The sequence below is a fragment of the Rhinatrema bivittatum genome, chromosome 1 (genome assembly GCF_901001135.1).
Source record: "Rhinatrema bivittatum chromosome 1, aRhiBiv1.1, whole genome shotgun sequence".
NCBI classification, from domain to species: domain Eukaryota; kingdom Metazoa; phylum Chordata; class Amphibia; order Gymnophiona; family Rhinatrematidae; genus Rhinatrema; species Rhinatrema bivittatum.
The window spans coordinates 404,880,281-404,897,099 of NC_042615.1; positions in this window are offsets into that span (position 1 = coordinate 404,880,281).

Here is a 16,819-nt window from a genome sequence, read left to right on the forward strand (position 1 = left end):
GTACAGCTGTAACCATCCGAAGTGCAAGTTTAGCATGAGACTCCTTCTGAATCAGTCCTTTTAGTAGGCTTGATTTCTTTCACCTTATCACAATGCCGGTGGCCAATTCTAGTAGCCAAGACCACTAGTTCATCCAGCGAGTCAGGTGTCTCACGAGCGGCAAGCTCGTCCTTCAAGCGGGTATTCAGACCTCTGAAGAAGAGAGTTTTCAGGCCTCTAGGTTCCCAGCATAATTCTGAAGCAAGAGTCTTGAACTCTATTGCAAAATCAGCCATTGGTCGGTTGCTTTGCTTCAGGTGCACCAAGTCAGAACCAGCAACAGTCACTCGAGCAGAATTGTCAAACACGGATTTAAATAAGTCAATAAATCCATCAATTGGATACTTACGTTTCTACAGCGTTGAAACCCAAGACAAGGCCCTTCCATCAAGATAAGATAGAATATAAGTAGTCTTGGCGTAGGCTGTGGGGAAGCGTGCAGACTGCAAGGCGAAATGCATGCAACAATGGTTTAGGAATCCTCTGGTTCTTTGAATCTCTCCAGAGAAACGAACTGGAGCAGCCAGAGGTACCATAGTCTTTATAGTTTCCTCAGGCAACTGACCTTCATTACTGGAAGTAGCGCCTTACGTCTTCTGTGCTTGTAGCTGATGAAACGCTGAAATGAGTTTCTCCAATGCGTCTTGTAATTCAGCAGTGCGTAGGGCCAGGCCTGGGACGGCCTGTAAGGCATTGAGCTGTGCCAGATCCATGGAGTTAGCAATCTGTTATAATTAGTGAGATTTGGGTGGACCCTTGGACACTGTGGCAGCTGACCATGCCCACGGGGGGCAGTCCCGTGAGGGGCCACACATCAGGCTCAGCTGAGGACACACAAACACAGAGATTGATCTTTTATTAAACCATATTGTGTAGCCACCAGAGGTGGCAGTGATGAGTAGTTGAAGTAGCCCAGCTGGGCTAGGATCCCTCAGGCGCTGAAACAGCGACTTCTCTGGTAGCAGTGCTGAGTGGAAAGAACTGAGAATAATGAGTACAGTGGAATATGAACAAGCCCAAGTATTGAGAACCCCAGGATAGGAAGAGCAGGCCCTCGAGGAGCGAGTACCTGATCCCTGAGAGCTGAGAGGCTTGAAGGAGATGTACTCACACAGCGGTTCCACGTAGGAGATGACACCAGGGCTGGAACGGAGGCAGGCCCTCAAGGAGCGAGTACCTGGTTCCAGGGAAAGCTCTGAGGTGGAGATGGCACTACTCACTGATGTTGAAGATAGCGAATTCTTCCAGGCAGAAGAGAAAGTAGGAGCAGGCAGCGAGTCAGGGAACATGGGCCCTCGAGGAGCGAGTACTGGTTTCCTGATAGCGACCTGAAAAGCAAGTGAGGCCCCCAAGGAGCGGGTACCCCGTTAGCGTTAAGAGTCCAAAGAAGATTGGAGGCAGAGTAGCTGGGTACGGAGAGCGAATCCCATCCGTAAGAATCCCTCTTGCTAACTCAAAGGCTAGCAAACAGTGTAGGCTTTAAATATCAGGGCAGCGTGACGTCATCACAGGGGGACACCTCTGAGGTTCGCGCCAAGTAGGAAATAAGAGCGAGGGCCGCACGGCGCACGCGCCCTATGGTACAGATGGAGCATGGTGGGAGGCAGCGACCAAGCAGGTCTGGGGACGCCAGAGAGGACAGCAGATAGACGCCGTGGCAGCCAGGCATCCATTAACAACAAGAGGAGGAGCAAAAGGAGAGAGGTAGGAGGACTGCAGCCATCGGGAAGGGACGGTTGCAACAAGCTGTGGCCTCCACTGAGGCACCCCTGCAGTCTCTTGGGACCTGAACGTGATACTAACCCAGCTGATGAAACCGCCGTTTGAGCCATTAATATTTGTGCACTCACAAGCATTTGACATGGAAGGTTGTTTTCTTGATAGTCATGTCAGCATGCAGGGTCAATGAGCTGCATGCCTTAGTGACTTATCCACTCTATGCTAGATTCTATCTTGACAGGGTGGTTCTGCGCACCCTGGTTACAGACTTCCATTTTAACCAGTCTGTTGTGCAGCCTACTTTATTTCCCCGGCCTCATGCCAGCCTGGGAGAGTGGGTGCTGCACACACTGGATTGTAAGAGGGCCCTGACCTTCTACCTAGACCATACGTGGGCCACATGCTGTCCACCCAGTTGTTTATCTTGTTTTACTCCAACAGGCTGGGCAGGGCCCTTACTAAGCAGACTCTTTCCACCTGGATAGAGGACTGTTATCTTTTTCTGCTATGACTAGGTGGGCCTGCACCTGGAGGGCCCCGCCACTGCACACTCCGAAAGGGCCATGGCGACCTCTATGGCCTACCTGCATGTAGTTCCCTTGGGAGAGATCTGCAGAGCTTCGATGTGGAGTTCCCTTCACACTTTCGTTGCGCACTAATATCTGAACAGTGATGCCCTACGGGATAGCAGATTTGGCCAGTCTGTCCTGGAAAACCTTTTTCAGCTGTGAACCCAACTCTTCCACCGGGGGCCCCTGGTTTTTTGTTCAGGCTTTCCCCGCGGTTACTACCAGCACCTCTGTTGTTGTGCCTGTTGGTGTCTGTTGGTTCTGCAGGTTCGGGTCCAGCCTGTAGCTAGGGATTCACCCATGTATGAGGACTACTATCTGCTTGTCCTAGGAGAAAGCACAGTTGCTTAACTATAACAGGTATTCTCCTAGGACAGCAGGATGTTAGTCCTCATGAAACCCACCCGCCTCCAAGGTTTGGGGCGGTATATACATACATAACTGAAGAGAGACCCCGCGTGGACACACGAATAGTGGCTTGCTGGGCATGCTCAGTGTGCCAACCAAAGTTTCTAGAAATTTTGACAGGCGTTTTCCATGCTGGGCTCCATCTGATGATGTCACCCGTGGATGAAGGCTAACATCCTGCTGTCCTAGGAGAACACCTGTTACAGGTAGGCAACTGTGCTTTGTTTTGAATGGTTACCTGTTACTGGCCAGGACAGGAAGCTATTCTGCTCATTGCAATTTTATTCTTTTCACAATTATTGGAAATATCCTGTTGAAGAATTTAATTGGTATTAGTATTTTGTGTTAGGAAAATAAGGAATAAGACCCTAAGAAGAGAGAACAATGGTGTTTGAAGATCTTACATTTAACCTAACTTCTTTTCTGTTTGAGAATGTGGAGTTTCAGGAGCAGTGTAAATGTACTGAGTTCTCTTTTTTTTATTTTTTGAACCAGAGTCAAGATATATTTGTATAATATGAAAAATATATTTACTGGTTTTGATTGTTTACAGGGAATGGTGAGCAAGTTCCACATCATTGAACTGAGAAAGTTCTGCCATAACTGCACAGTGAGAGTACATTGTAGCATGTATCTATAACAGTTGAGTATTCATAGGTGCACTCCACCTACAGGGCCTGTCAGCAGGAGTGACCAAGTTGCTTAACTATTCCATTTTACATTGTGATTGGTGATTCCACTTGAGGGGTGGATGGCACAGAAAAAGAAGGGTTTGAGGTATACATTGTCCAATGATGGTATGCATGACCAATGATTGTAAGAACCTTCATGAAGTGCAGGCAAGGATCTCATTGAAATGGACTTAAAATGGATTCTGTTATTTGAATATTTTTTACATTTATAATGTACAATGTGGTATTATATCATTTAACTTTAATTTTTGTCTAGGATAGAGCAAGGCCTGTGATTTAAAATGCCTATGCTAGGTGCAGATCCTATTTGGTTTAAAGCTGAATCAGAGTAGTAATGGGTTTTGAATTGCTCTCCTAAGATGTTATGTATGTCTTTGACTTTGATGTTTTGATTTATAGTTTGATATTGCAAGGTAAATTTGTTACTGTATCCCAAATTTAAGGGCCTGATTTACTAAGCATTTTTTCTATAGATACAGAATGGGAGAAAAGCCTTAGTAAATGATGCCCTTAATTAGTGGGAAAAGAGTGTAGAAAGCTCTACGAGTCTCTACTAAAGGAGCATAACAATTAACTAGGTGGGTAAAGAGTAGGTTTAATTGGGTTATAGCTCCCCCATATGAGAGAAGTTAATGGTGGAGTCATGACCTATAAAAGCCCAAGGTATCATTTTGAAGGTGTGGATTTTGAGTTGGTCCTTTCTAGAAGCAGCATGCTTGCTCTTCAATTTTGTATTGGTTTGAGAAAAGGCCTTTTGGGTTTCTTGGAAAGAAACTTGGGGTATGGACTAGAAGAAAAGTGCCTTTTCCCATTTACATGAGTCCAACTTTTAACACTTTTTGATTTTGAGGAAGATGTTTTATTCTTAATTCAGATTACCTTTTGGAAATGGATTTATTTTTGCCCTTTGCCTGAGTTCCCAAGAGAGCTCAGGGACTCAGTGATACCATCTAAAAAAGAGAGTAGGAGCCTCTCACCCTGAGAGACCCATCAGCCTTTGAAGTTCACTTAAGGAATGAATCTTCATTCATTCCTGAGAGGAGAAATTGGACTTTAGAGAAGACCAGTGGCACCCTTCAAGTGTTAGCCACTATACCATCATTTGTATAGTGAAGAGAGAAGAAGGCTCATCTGCATACCTTTCCAGGAAGCCTCCGAGATAGGATTCTGGAGGTCACCGTGAACTGTCCAGACTTCAATCTCCATAGCCCCAGCTTCCAGAGATCCCTCACTCCTTGTAGCAGAAGAGGCCCGGAATGCGCGCACCTCAGAACTCCTTGCTATTAATTTACTATTGATTTGATTTAGAATGAATTTAATTCAAAACAAGAGTCAATTAAGTATTTATAAGTAGATTAATTGTAGTATTTTGAAGGTCACTGACAGACAAATAGTAAATAAACCAGTAGACTAAAAGCACTTTAGACTAGCTTTATGTCCCCACTTCCTTAGAAATTTAACTTGATAACAAATTAACAAAATTAAGATGCATACAGAAGACTAGCAGTGAGAGGGAAGCTATCCAGTCTTTTGCACTACACACCACATGTCGATTATCTGCCAATTAGTGAGAGGTTGTATGTGTGCACTAGGTTCAATGTATTTTCTAACTTTTGTTTTATGTAAACCGACGCGATATGTACTATTACATGAACATCGGTATATAAAAGCCTTTAAATAAATAAATGTGTGCACTAGGAGCTCCTAGCCCTCAGAGAATTAGTCTGATCTCTGAAGGCTAGAGTAGCAAACCTGGAGGAGCTAAGGGAGACAGAAAGGTATATAAAAGAGACCTTCAGGGTCATAGTAGAGCAATCCCACCCCCAATGTGGCAGCTCCTCTGCTGCCTTCGAGGAGCAAGGTCACCCGGAAGGAGAGTATTAAGTTAGTAAGTCATGAAACAATCTTATCGCTATGACCTGTCCTCAAGGTGATGTAGTATCCTCTTGCACCAAGGATATGTCTCCAGGGGCACGTGCCCAGGAAGGAAGGGTTAGGATGGCTGTTGTACTTGGTGATTTGATTTTTAGAAAAGTAGATAGCTGGATGGCTGGTGGACATGAAAATCGCTTGGTAACTTACATCAGGCATGGTCCTTATTTAAAAATACCATTTTGGAAGCCCAGACCAGATGTATTCTACACATTAGAAAAGATGGAAAAAAGGCTAAATGACTACCAGCATGATTAAAAGGTGAGGTGAGAGAGGCTATAATAGCTAAAAGAACATCTTTCAAGAAATGGAAAAGGGATCTGATGTTGCGGTCCCGGTCGCTAGGCTAGCGACCGGGTCCTTACCTCTCCGCCGCCTCCCCCGGGTTCGCCACGATCCGCCGCTCCTGGGGCCTGTAGGGCCGCATGGCAGCGTCTCCCTCCACGTGGAGACGCCGCCGAAGGCCGACTGACTCCTCCCACTGCCAGGGAATGCGCGCGCGAGGAGGGAGCTCTTAAAGGTCCAGCACCCGGAAGTGCTGAACCGCCCCGTTCCTGACGTCAGACGCCGGCTGGCTATTTAAACCAGCGTCTGACTTCCTTGCTTTGCCTTTGCAACGTGGTCGCTCCTTGAGTGGTTAGTTGCCTTGATTCCAGCTCTGGTTCCTGCCTGTTCCAGCCATGCCGTGCTTCCAGCTCCGGTTCCCGCTTGTTCCAGCCGTGCCTTGCTTCCAGCTCCGGTTCCTGCTTGTTCCAGCCGTGCCTTGCTTCCAGCTCCGGTTCCTACTTGTTCCAGCCGTGCCTTGCTTCCAGCTCCGGTACCCGCTTGATCCTGCCGTGCCTTGGTTCCAGCTCTGGTTCCTGCTTGTACTGTACGTACCCTGACTCCAGCTCCGGCTTCACGATTCTCCTTGTCTTCAGCCAGCCACGATCCTCGGACTTCTTCACGATTCTCCTTGTCTTCAGCCAGCCACGATCCTCAGACTTCTTCACGATTCTCCTTGTCTTCAGCCAGCCACGATCCTCGGACTTCCTCACGTTTCTCCTTGTCTTCAGCCAGCCACGACCCTCGGACTTCCTCACGATTCTCCTTGTCTTCAGCCAGCCACGATCCTCGGACTTCTTCACGATTCTCCTTGTCTTCAGCCAGCCACGACCCTCGGACTTCCTCACGATTCTCCTTGTCTTCAGCCAGCCACACACCTCGGACTTCTTCTCGATTCTCCTAAGTCCCAGCGACCCGGACCCCTACGGGCTCCTCCTGGGGGGGTCTCGGGTTTCCAGGGTGAAGACGTCATCAGTCCGTTCCAACTGAGCTCCGCCTCCCGGCTTATTAACACCTGTGGACGTTGTCCATCTCAGCCGGCCCAAGGGTCCACTATTGACTCTCTTCACAACATAACATCTGAATTAAGAAAACAGGAAATAGCATAAGCACTGGCAAGTTAGATCTGCAAGCATTGATAAGGAAGGTAAAGAGAATTTGAAAAGAAGCTTTCCATGGAAGCAAAAACTCATAATAAAAATTCTTCAGATATATTCGAAGTAAAAAGCCTGCGAGGGAGTCAGCTGGACCATTACATGATCAAGGGGTGAAAGGGGCATTTAAGGATGGCAAGGCCATAGCAGAGGGACTAAATTAATTCTTTGCTTTAGTCTTCTTTGTGGAAGATGTAAGAGAGATACCCATGCCAGAAGTGATATTCAAAGGTGATGAAGGTGATGATGCAAAGGAATTGAAGCAAATCTCAGAGTAGTTGGAAGATGTACTACGGCAAATTGACAAACTAAATATTAGCTAATCAACTGGACCAGATGGTATACATCCCAGAGTGCTGAAAGAACAGAAAAATGAAATTGCGGACCTGCTTTTGGTAATTTGTAAATTAAAATTAAAAAGTCATGGGATGGGGGCAGTGTCTTATTGTGGATTGGGAACTAGGTAAAAGATAGAAAACAGAGCATAGGGCTAAATGGTACATTTTCTCAGTGGAGAAAGGTGGAGTACCCCATGGATCTGTTCTGGGACCACTGCTTTTTAATATATTTATAAATGACCTGGAAATGGGAACAACAGGTGAGGTGATCAAATTTGCTGATGTCGCAAAATTATTCAAAGCTGTTAAATCACAAGAGGATTGTGAGAAATTGCAAGAATACCTTGCAAAACTAGGAGATTGGGCATGCAAGTGGCAAATGTAATGTGGACAAATGCAAAGTGATGCACTTAGGAAAGAGTAACCCAAATTATAACTACAAAATGCAAGGTTCCACATTAGGAGTCACCATTCAGGAAAGGAATCTAGGTGTCATCACTGATAATACATTGAAATCTTGTCAGTGTGCAGCAGCAGCCAAGAAAGCAAATAGAAAGCTAGAAATTATTAGAAAAGGATTGGAGAATAAAACAGAGAATATCATAATTGCTCCATGGTGTGACCTCATCTGGAGTATTGTGTGCAGTTCTGGTTACCACACCTCAAAAAAGATATAGTAGAATTAGAAAAAGTACAAAGAAGGACAACTGAAATGATAAAGGGAATAGAACAATCCCCTATGAGGAAAGGTTAAAGAGGTTAGGACTCTTCAGCTTGGAGAAGAGATAGCTGAGAGGAAATATGATAGAGGTCTATAAAATAATGAGTGGAGGGAAATGAATAAATGTGAATCAGATGTTTATTCTTTCATAAAGTACAAAGATAAAGGACACACAATGAAGTTACTAAGTTGTACATTTAAACCAATAAGAGAAAATATTTTTTTACTCAGCACATAATTAAGTTCTGGAATTTGTAGCCAGAGGATTGTTGTGATCCGCGGCCGTGGCGCCTCACGACCGCGGCCCCCTACCTTGTCCGCGGCGTTCCCTCGCCACGGGAGCCCCGGGGGAGGGCTCTGAGTCGGCCCGTCGCTCCCGCGTGGCCTCCGGTGCTGCTCACTGCAGGGGGAACCCCCCTCGCGGCGACCAGCGGCGTCTCTCCTCCGCGGGGGACAATCCAAGATGGCCGCCGCCAGCCTTAGTCGCGAGGTCGCGCCTCCTCTTCAGATTTAAAGGGACCTAATCCTCAAGGAGGCATTCATCCAGCAACCATGCCTTTGGCACTCAGAACCGCAACATCCCTTCTTCATCGAGGTGGACGCATCTTCGGAGGGAATAGGGGCCGTCCTGAGCCAGGCCTCCGAGGGCCATAAGCTCCGTGTGCCTTCCTCTCCAGCCAGTTCTCGCCTGCAGAGCGGAACTATGCCATCGGTGACAAGGAGCTCTTAGCCATCAAGGTGGCCTTAGAGGAGTGGCGCCCATGGCTGGAAGGGGCACAACACCAGTTTACGGTCTTCACAGACCATAAGAATTTAGAATTCTTGCATCGGGCACAACGGCTCAACCCACGACAAGCCCGGTGGGCCCTGTTCTTCACCCGTTTCAATTTTATTCTCCGATACAGACCGGCTGGGAAGAATATTAAGGCCGACGCCCTCTCACAGGTATTTGATTCAATGGAAGGTTCTGAGGAACCACAGTACATCATTGAGCCATCCCGTATCCTTCTGTCGGCTACCACAACCATTCCACCTGGGAAAACTCTGATCCCGCTACGCTTGCGGAAACAAGTACTAGCATGGGCTCACGATTCCCGCTGTTCCGGCCACCCAGGGCAATCCCGCACGTTGTAGACCCTGCGCCGGTACTACTGGTGGCCAAAGGTACATAAGGATGTCCGGGCATATGTGGAGTCCTGCCAGACCTATGCTCGCCACAAGAGGATCTCCGGTTTGACCCCAGGGTTACTTCAACCATTACTCGCGCCTTCTGAACCGTGGACCTATGTGGCAACTGACTTTGTGGTGGGCCTGCCACTATCCAATGGCAACACGGTAATATGGGTGGTAGTCGATCACTTTAGCAAGATGGCGCACTTCATGGCTTTGCCAGGATTGCCGTCTGCACCTCAGCTGGCCCAGCTGTTTGTCCAGCACATCTTCAGGCTTCATGGCCTACCTAAAGGCATCCTGTCTGATCGGGGGCCTCAATTTTACCGCCAAATTCTGGAGGGCTCTTTGCCAGAAGTTCGACGTCACCCTAGATTACACGTCCGCTTACCATCCACAAACCAACGGTCTCGCAGAGAGAACAAACCAGACCTTGAAGCAATTCCTTCGTCTGTATGTTAATGAGAAACAAGATGACTGAGCTAGCCTGCTACCCTGGGCCGAATTTGCGCTAAATTCCCATATCTCCACAGCTATGGGATCCTCCCCATTTCAGATAGTGTATGGGAAACAGCCACGCCCGCCACTGCCTGTTCCCATCACGGTTGCGTCTCCGACAGCTCAACTCTCTACCGATGAGTTGCATCGTCTCTGGTTCTCACAGGACAAGCAGGATGGTAGTCGTCACATATGGGTGACATCATCAGGATGGAGCATGGAGCCCAATCACGGAAAACTTCTGTCAAAGTTTCCAGAACTTTGACTGGCCCCTACTGGGCATGCCCAGCATGGCACTAACCCTGCAGCCAGCAGGGGTCCCCCTTCAGTCTTCTTTTTTCCTCGCAACAGTAGCCTCGCGGTTTAGGAGCTCTGAACACATTCCTGACAGGAATTTTTTCCTCACGGACTTATTTAAAATATCTTGCCCCACAGGGGTCCCTCCTCTAACTTTCTCTGGCCGCGGTACTCCGGTAAGTTTTTTCGCCGTTTTTCATCGGTTACCGTCGAGTTTGGCCCTCGCAGCCTATTGGCCGTCGACCGTACCGCGGCTCGATTTTTTCTATGGCCATGGCGTCGGGTTTTCATCAGTGCCCGGATTGTACTCGCACTATGTCGATCACAGACCCTCATAGAGTCTGTGTAATGTGCTTAGGCCGTGAGCATGATGTCCTGACTTGCACCAAATGTGCCCTCATGACACCAAAAGGTCGCAAAGCCAGAATGGAGAAGATGGGACTCCTCTTCCGTGCTCACACCCCGATGCCGTCCATCGCATCGACGTCATCGGAACCGGCACCGTCGAAGTCGCACCAACATCGACAACCGTCCGGTGACCGCCCGCCATCGACATCTTCATGGCCATCGACTCCCGTTTCTTCCCCTCAAGATCAAGGGGATCGAAGGGAGAAACATCGCCATCGGCATCTTAAGTCTCGGACCGTTGAGGGAGCGAAATCATCGACCTCACCACCGTCCAAGCCACCATTGAAGAAGCCCCTTCCAGGAACGGCACCGACCACTCCTGCAACCGGGACATCGAGGCAACCCTGGGGTTTGGGAGTCGCGATTCCGCCTGTAAAGGTGGTCCCTCCGACTGTGCCTCAGCCTCCCTCTTCCGTCATGGAGCCGGAGCTGATTGGCCCAGGTCTCCGGGAAGAACTGGACCGGCTGGTCCAGGAGGCCATAGACAAGGTGATGCAACGGCTCCAGGTCCTTCCGGCACCGACATCGGTACCGAGAGTGGAACCGGTCACCGAACCGATTCCAGCAGCGCTGGCACCGCTGCTATCCCGGATGGAGGCGCTCATGACTGCCCTTCCACCGGTGATTCTCTGGTCTCCGATGACTCCGGTGCGCTCCCTGATGACAGCCTCATCGGGAGGAGAAACACCGTTTCGCATCCCTCCTTCGGGAGTTCTGCCTCAGCCATCGATGCCATGTCGTCCCTCACCACCGATTCATTCATTGGGAGTGATACGCACATTGGCGCCATCGATGCCTTCGATGGTACCGATGCCTTCCAGGCCATCCACGGTGCCCCCGGCGATTCCTTTGATTTTCTCGGAGCCTCAGCTGGGGCCTTCGGGTATCCAACCCCCTTCTCGTCCTACAGGTCAGCCTACTGATCCTTATGACACCTGGGGTGATGATACTTCCTCAGACACCGATGACTTACCTTCACCTCCCTCTCCTACTGAAAGTAGAAAGCGTTCTCCTCCAGAGGACCTCTCTTTCATTAATTTTGTGAAGGAAATGTCAGAATTGGTCCCTTTCCAGCTTCAGACGGAGCAAGACGATAGGCACCAGATGATGGAGCTTCTCCAATTCCTGGATGCCCCTAAGGTGATCACTTCTCTTCCCATTCATCAAGTTCTTCTTGACCTCCTCAAAAAAACTGGGAAAATCCTGGATCCATTGCCCCAGTACACAGAAAGGCTGACACTACTTATCTGGTACAGTCAGCCCCTGGCTTTCAAAAATCTCAGCTTGACCACCACTCAGTTGTGGTGGAATCAGCTCAAAAGAAAGCAAAAAGGACAAAACCACACTCTTCTACCCCTCCTGTCAAAGAACACAAGTTCCTAGACAATGTTGGTCGTCGAGTGTTCCAAGGGGCCATGCTTATCTCCAGGATTGCTTCTTACCAGCTGTATATGACCCAATACAACAGGGTCATTTTCAAGCAAATACAGGACTTCTCTGAAACCCTGCCTGACCAATTACAAGAACATCTTCAAACCCTTGTTCACAAGGGGTTTGAAGCAGGAAAGCATGAGATAAGAACAGCTTACGATATCTTCAACACCTCCACTAGGGTGTCTGCAGCTGCCATTTCGGCAAGATGCTGGGCCTGGCTCAAGTCCTCTGACCTTCGCCCAGAAGTACAAGACAGGCTCTCTGGCCTGCCCTGTATAGGAGATAATCTGTTCGGTGAACAGATTCAGCAAATAGTGACTGAATTAAAGGACCATCATGAGACCCTCAAAGAGCTCTCATCGATAACTTCTGACTTCCCTTCTAGACAGTCCTTCAAGAAGGACTCTAAGAAGTCATTCTTCCATCCAAGGAAGTACTATCCTCCACCAACAAGGTCCCGAGTTACGAGGCCTTATCAGAAATCTCAGCCCCGCCAGCCCCGGAAGCAAAAGCCACAAGCAGCTCCCCAGCCGGGGCCTGCTTCAGGTTTTTGACGTTCCCTTGGAGAGCAGCAGCCTGATCCCTCTACCAGCCATACCGGTGGGAGGTCGATTGTGCCATTTTCACAGCATGTGGCAATCAATCACAACCGACCATTGGGTGCTAGCAATCATTGCTCAGGGTTACCACCTGAACTTTCTTGCTCTTCCACCGGATTCACCACCTCTACAAGCGTGGGGAGTAAACGACCACTCTCTCCCTCTGGAGCAGGAGGTTTCCCTTCTTCTCCAGTTAAGAGCAATAGAACCCATCCCTTTTTCACAACAAGGCCTAGGGTTCTATTCCCGGTACTTTTTGATCCCCCAAAAATCCGGGGGACTTCGTCCAATTCTGGACCTACGTGCCCTCAACAAATACCTCCAGCGGGAAAAGTTCAAGATGGTAACCTTGGGCTCGCTTCTACCTCTTCTACAAAGAGGAGACTGGCTCTGCTCTCTGGACCTACAGGATGCGTACACCCACATTGCAATAGCTTCAGCTCATCGCAAATATCTCAGGTTTTTAGTAGGCCCAAAGCACTATCAATACCGAGTGCTTCCATTCGGCCTACCATCGGCACCACGAGTCTTCAAATGTCTCGTAGTTGTCGCAGCCTTTCTCAGGAAAGAAGGTGTTCACGTCTACCCCTATCTAGACGACTGGTTAATTAGGGTCCCAACCCAGCAAGCTGCTCGATCGTCCCTGAATTTGACCCTACACACTCTAATTTCTCTAGGATTTCTCGTCAATTACGAGAAATCCTATTTAGTCCCATCTCAAACTTTGTCGTTCATTGGGGCAGACTTGGACACCTTAAAGGCAAAAGCCTTTCTACCTCATCAACGAGTGCAATCCCTCGTTTCTCTCGCTCACCAGTTGGTCTCAGCATACAGCAACAGCTCGACAATTCCTTGTCCTTCTCGGACACATGGCATCCTCAGTCCATCTCACACCAATGGCCCGCCTAGCCATGAGAGTCACGCATTGGACTCTGAGGTCACAATGGATTCAAGTGACTCAGCCTCTGTCAACCATTGTTCACATCACCAACGCACTCCGTCTGTCTCTCACCTGGTGGAAAGATCAGAACCATCTCCTCCAGGGACTGCCTTTTCATCTGCCAGATCCTCAACTCATTCTCACCACTGATGCTTCCAACCTCGGCTGGGAAGCTCATGTGAACGATCTGCAGTCACAAGGATTTTGGTCTCCAGAGGAAGCCAAACACACTGCCGGCCAGGCAGCTAAGAATACCTCTTAGCTGCCTGGCCGGCCCTGATTAGGGCGCATTGCGTGGATATAGCAAATGTTGCTTACCTGTAACAGGTGATCTCACAGGACAGCAGGATGTTAGTCCTCACGAAACCCGCCCGCCGCCCCGCGGTGTTGGGTTCGTAACGTTTTGTTGTTTTATTTTTTCGGCACTGCCTGTAGCTATCAAATAAGACTGAAGGGGGACCCCTGCTGGCTGCAGGGTTAGTGCCATGCTGGGCATGCCCAGTAGGGGCCAGTCAAAGTTCTGGAAACTTTGACAGAAGTTTTCCGTGATTGGGCTCCATGCTCCATCCTGATGATGTCACCCATATGTGAGGACTAACATCCTGCTGTCCTGTGAGAACACCTGTTACAGGTAAGCAACATTTGCTATATCCACGCAACGCGCCCTAATCAGGGCCGGCCAGGCAGCTAAGAGGTATTCTGACAAGCACAGAAGGCCGTACCCGCCTTTCAAGCCGGGCCAGAAGGTTTGGTTGAGCACGCAGTTCATCTGCTTGAAGCTGCCATCATCGCGACTGGCCCAGCGATTCATCGGACCGTTTTCCATCATCCGGCGGGTAGGTGCTGTCTCGTATCAACTTCGTCTCCCTTCGTCTCTCAAGATTCACAACACATTCCACGTCTCCCTACTGAAGCCTCTGGTATTATCATGGCCTTCCAGCACGCCTCCGACGCCGCAACCTGTTGCCTCTGAGGATGACCTCACCTATCAAGTCCGAGAGGTCCTAGATGTGAGGAAACACAGGAAGAAATGGGAGTACCTGATAGTGTGGGAAGGCTTTGGCCCCGAGGAAAACTCCTGGGAACCACTGGCTAATATCCTGGACCGGAATTTGCTGGAGCAGTTCCACAAGGACCATCCAGCTAAACCCAGGCCTCCGGGGAGACGCCCTAAAGAGGGCAGTACTGTTGTGATCCGTGGCCGTGGCACCCCATGACCGCGGCCCCCTACCTTGTCCGCGGCGTTTCCTCGCCGCGGGAGCCCCAGGGGAGGGCTCTCAGTCGGTCCGTCGCTCCCACGCGGCCTCCAGTGCTGCTCGCTGCAGGGGGAGCCGTCCTGCTCCCCCCTCGCGGCGTCCAGTGGCATCTCTCCTCCGCCGGGGAAAATTCAAGATGACCGCCACCATCCTTAGGTGCGAGGCCACGCCTCCTCTTCAGATTTAAAGGGACCTAATCCCTTTAACTGGCTTCACCTGTTTCTGATCAGCCTAGGCAGGGGAAGTATAAAAGGAAGCTTCCTCTGCTCATCCAGTGACTTGGCATTGTCCTCCAGTGCTGTCTGGTCTGCTTGCTTAGGTGAGTTCCTTGTGCTTTGGATCCTGTTCCGTCTTGGTGTTCCCAGTTCCTGACTTCGGATTGGCAAGCGGTGATTCTCTGGTGTGTGACGTCGGTCTGGCAAGTGGTGATCCTTTGGTGTGTGACCTCGGACTGGTGAGCGACGACCCTCTGGCACTCAACCTAGGACTCCTTCTAGACTACCGTCTCCAAGGGCCCGCCTAAGTCCCAGAGGCCCGGGTTCCTACGGGCTTCTCCTGGGGGGACCGCGGGCTTCCAGGGCGAAGCTCCAGTCAGCCCTTGCACCGACACCCTGACCTCTCAAAGGTCTGCCTAATTCCCAGCGGTCTGGGTCCCTACAGGCTCCTCCTGGGGGGACTACAGACTTCCAGTGGTGAAGACGCAGCTCCTCTTCTCGTCTCTTCATCCGCAGTCGCCTCAGTCTCCAGTACCCAGGGTCAGCTGGCCCCATCTTCTGCTCTGCCTCGCCACCCAACGAGAGAACCTACGGATCCCCCGAAAGGTATACCATCCTCCCGTCGGCCAAGGGTTCACAAGCCTGAGCATAACAAGGATATGGTGATAGCTGTTAGTGTAGTTGTGTTTAAAAACATTTTGGATAAGTTCCTGAAAGAGTTTAAGGTGGAGATAGACAAATCCCCTGCTTATCCCTGCGATAAATTGTAAACAGGATACTGGGCTTGGACCTTTGATCTAACTCAGCATGGCAAATTTTATCTTCTTACATGTTCTTAACTGGGTAGTAAGAAGTACATTTTATTCATTTGGACAAAGGTATGCCTTATGAGACTTTATAGGGGCCGATATTCAGCCACGGAGCGGTAGTTAAGTTAGCCAGATATAGCTATCTGGCTAACAACGCATACATTCATTGGCACTGCTGCGCCTCTGAATATCCCCAGCTATCTTAAAGTTAGCTGGATAAGTATATCCAGCCAACTGTAGTATAGCCTATGGCGCAACCGCATAAGTTATGAGAATATAGGAGTTAAATGCATAACTTATGCGGTCAAAATTGAGATGAAGGCAGCAGTCCAGCAGCAAGATGGGGGCTTCCCAGTCTTTTGCATCGAGTGTCACATGTACGATTTTTTACCCACCGGTGAGAAGTTGTACATGTGCATGCGATGCAAAGAGCTCCTGGCTCTCAGAGAACGAGTCCGATCTCTGGAGGCTAGAGTGGCAGACCTGGAGGAGCTGAGGCAGACAGAGAGGTATATAGATGAGACCTTCAGGGACATAGTAGTCAAGTCCCAACTTCAGACTGGCAGCCCTGGTGCTGCCTTGGAGGAAGAAGGTCTCATGATGGGAGAGCACCAACCAGGTGTAGCAGGAAAGGATCTTGTAGCAAGGACCTGCTCTCTAGGTGATGCATTGTCCTTTCGCACTGAGGATATCTCCCCAAGGCCTACTGCCCAGGAGGGAAGGGTTAGGTCGGCCGTCATAGTTGGTGATTCGATTATTAGGAATGTAGATAGCTGGGTGGCTGGTGGGCATGAGGATCGCCTGGTAACATGCCTACCTGGTGCGAAGGTGGCGGACCTCACGCATCACCTAGATAGGATTTTAGACAGTGCTGGGGAGGAGCCGGCTGTCGTGATACATGTGGGCACCAACGACATAGGAAAATGTGGGAGGGAGGTTCTGGAAGCCAAATTTAGGCTCTTAGATAGAAAGATTAAATCCAGAACCTCCAGGGTAGCATTCTCTGAAATGCTCCCTGTTCCACGTGCAAGTCACCAGAGGCAGGCAGAGCTCCGGAGTCTCAATGCGTGGATGAGACGATGGTGCAAGGAAGAGGGATTCAGTTTTGTTAGGAACTGGGGAACCTTTTGGGGAAGGAGGAGTCTATTCCGAAGGGATGGGCTCCACCTTACCCAGGGTGGAACCAGACTGCTGGCGCTAACCTTTAAAAAGGAGATAGAGCAGCTTTTAAACTAGAACAAAGGGGAAAGCCGACAGTCGCTCAGCAGCGCATGGTTCGGAGGGAGGTATCTTTAAA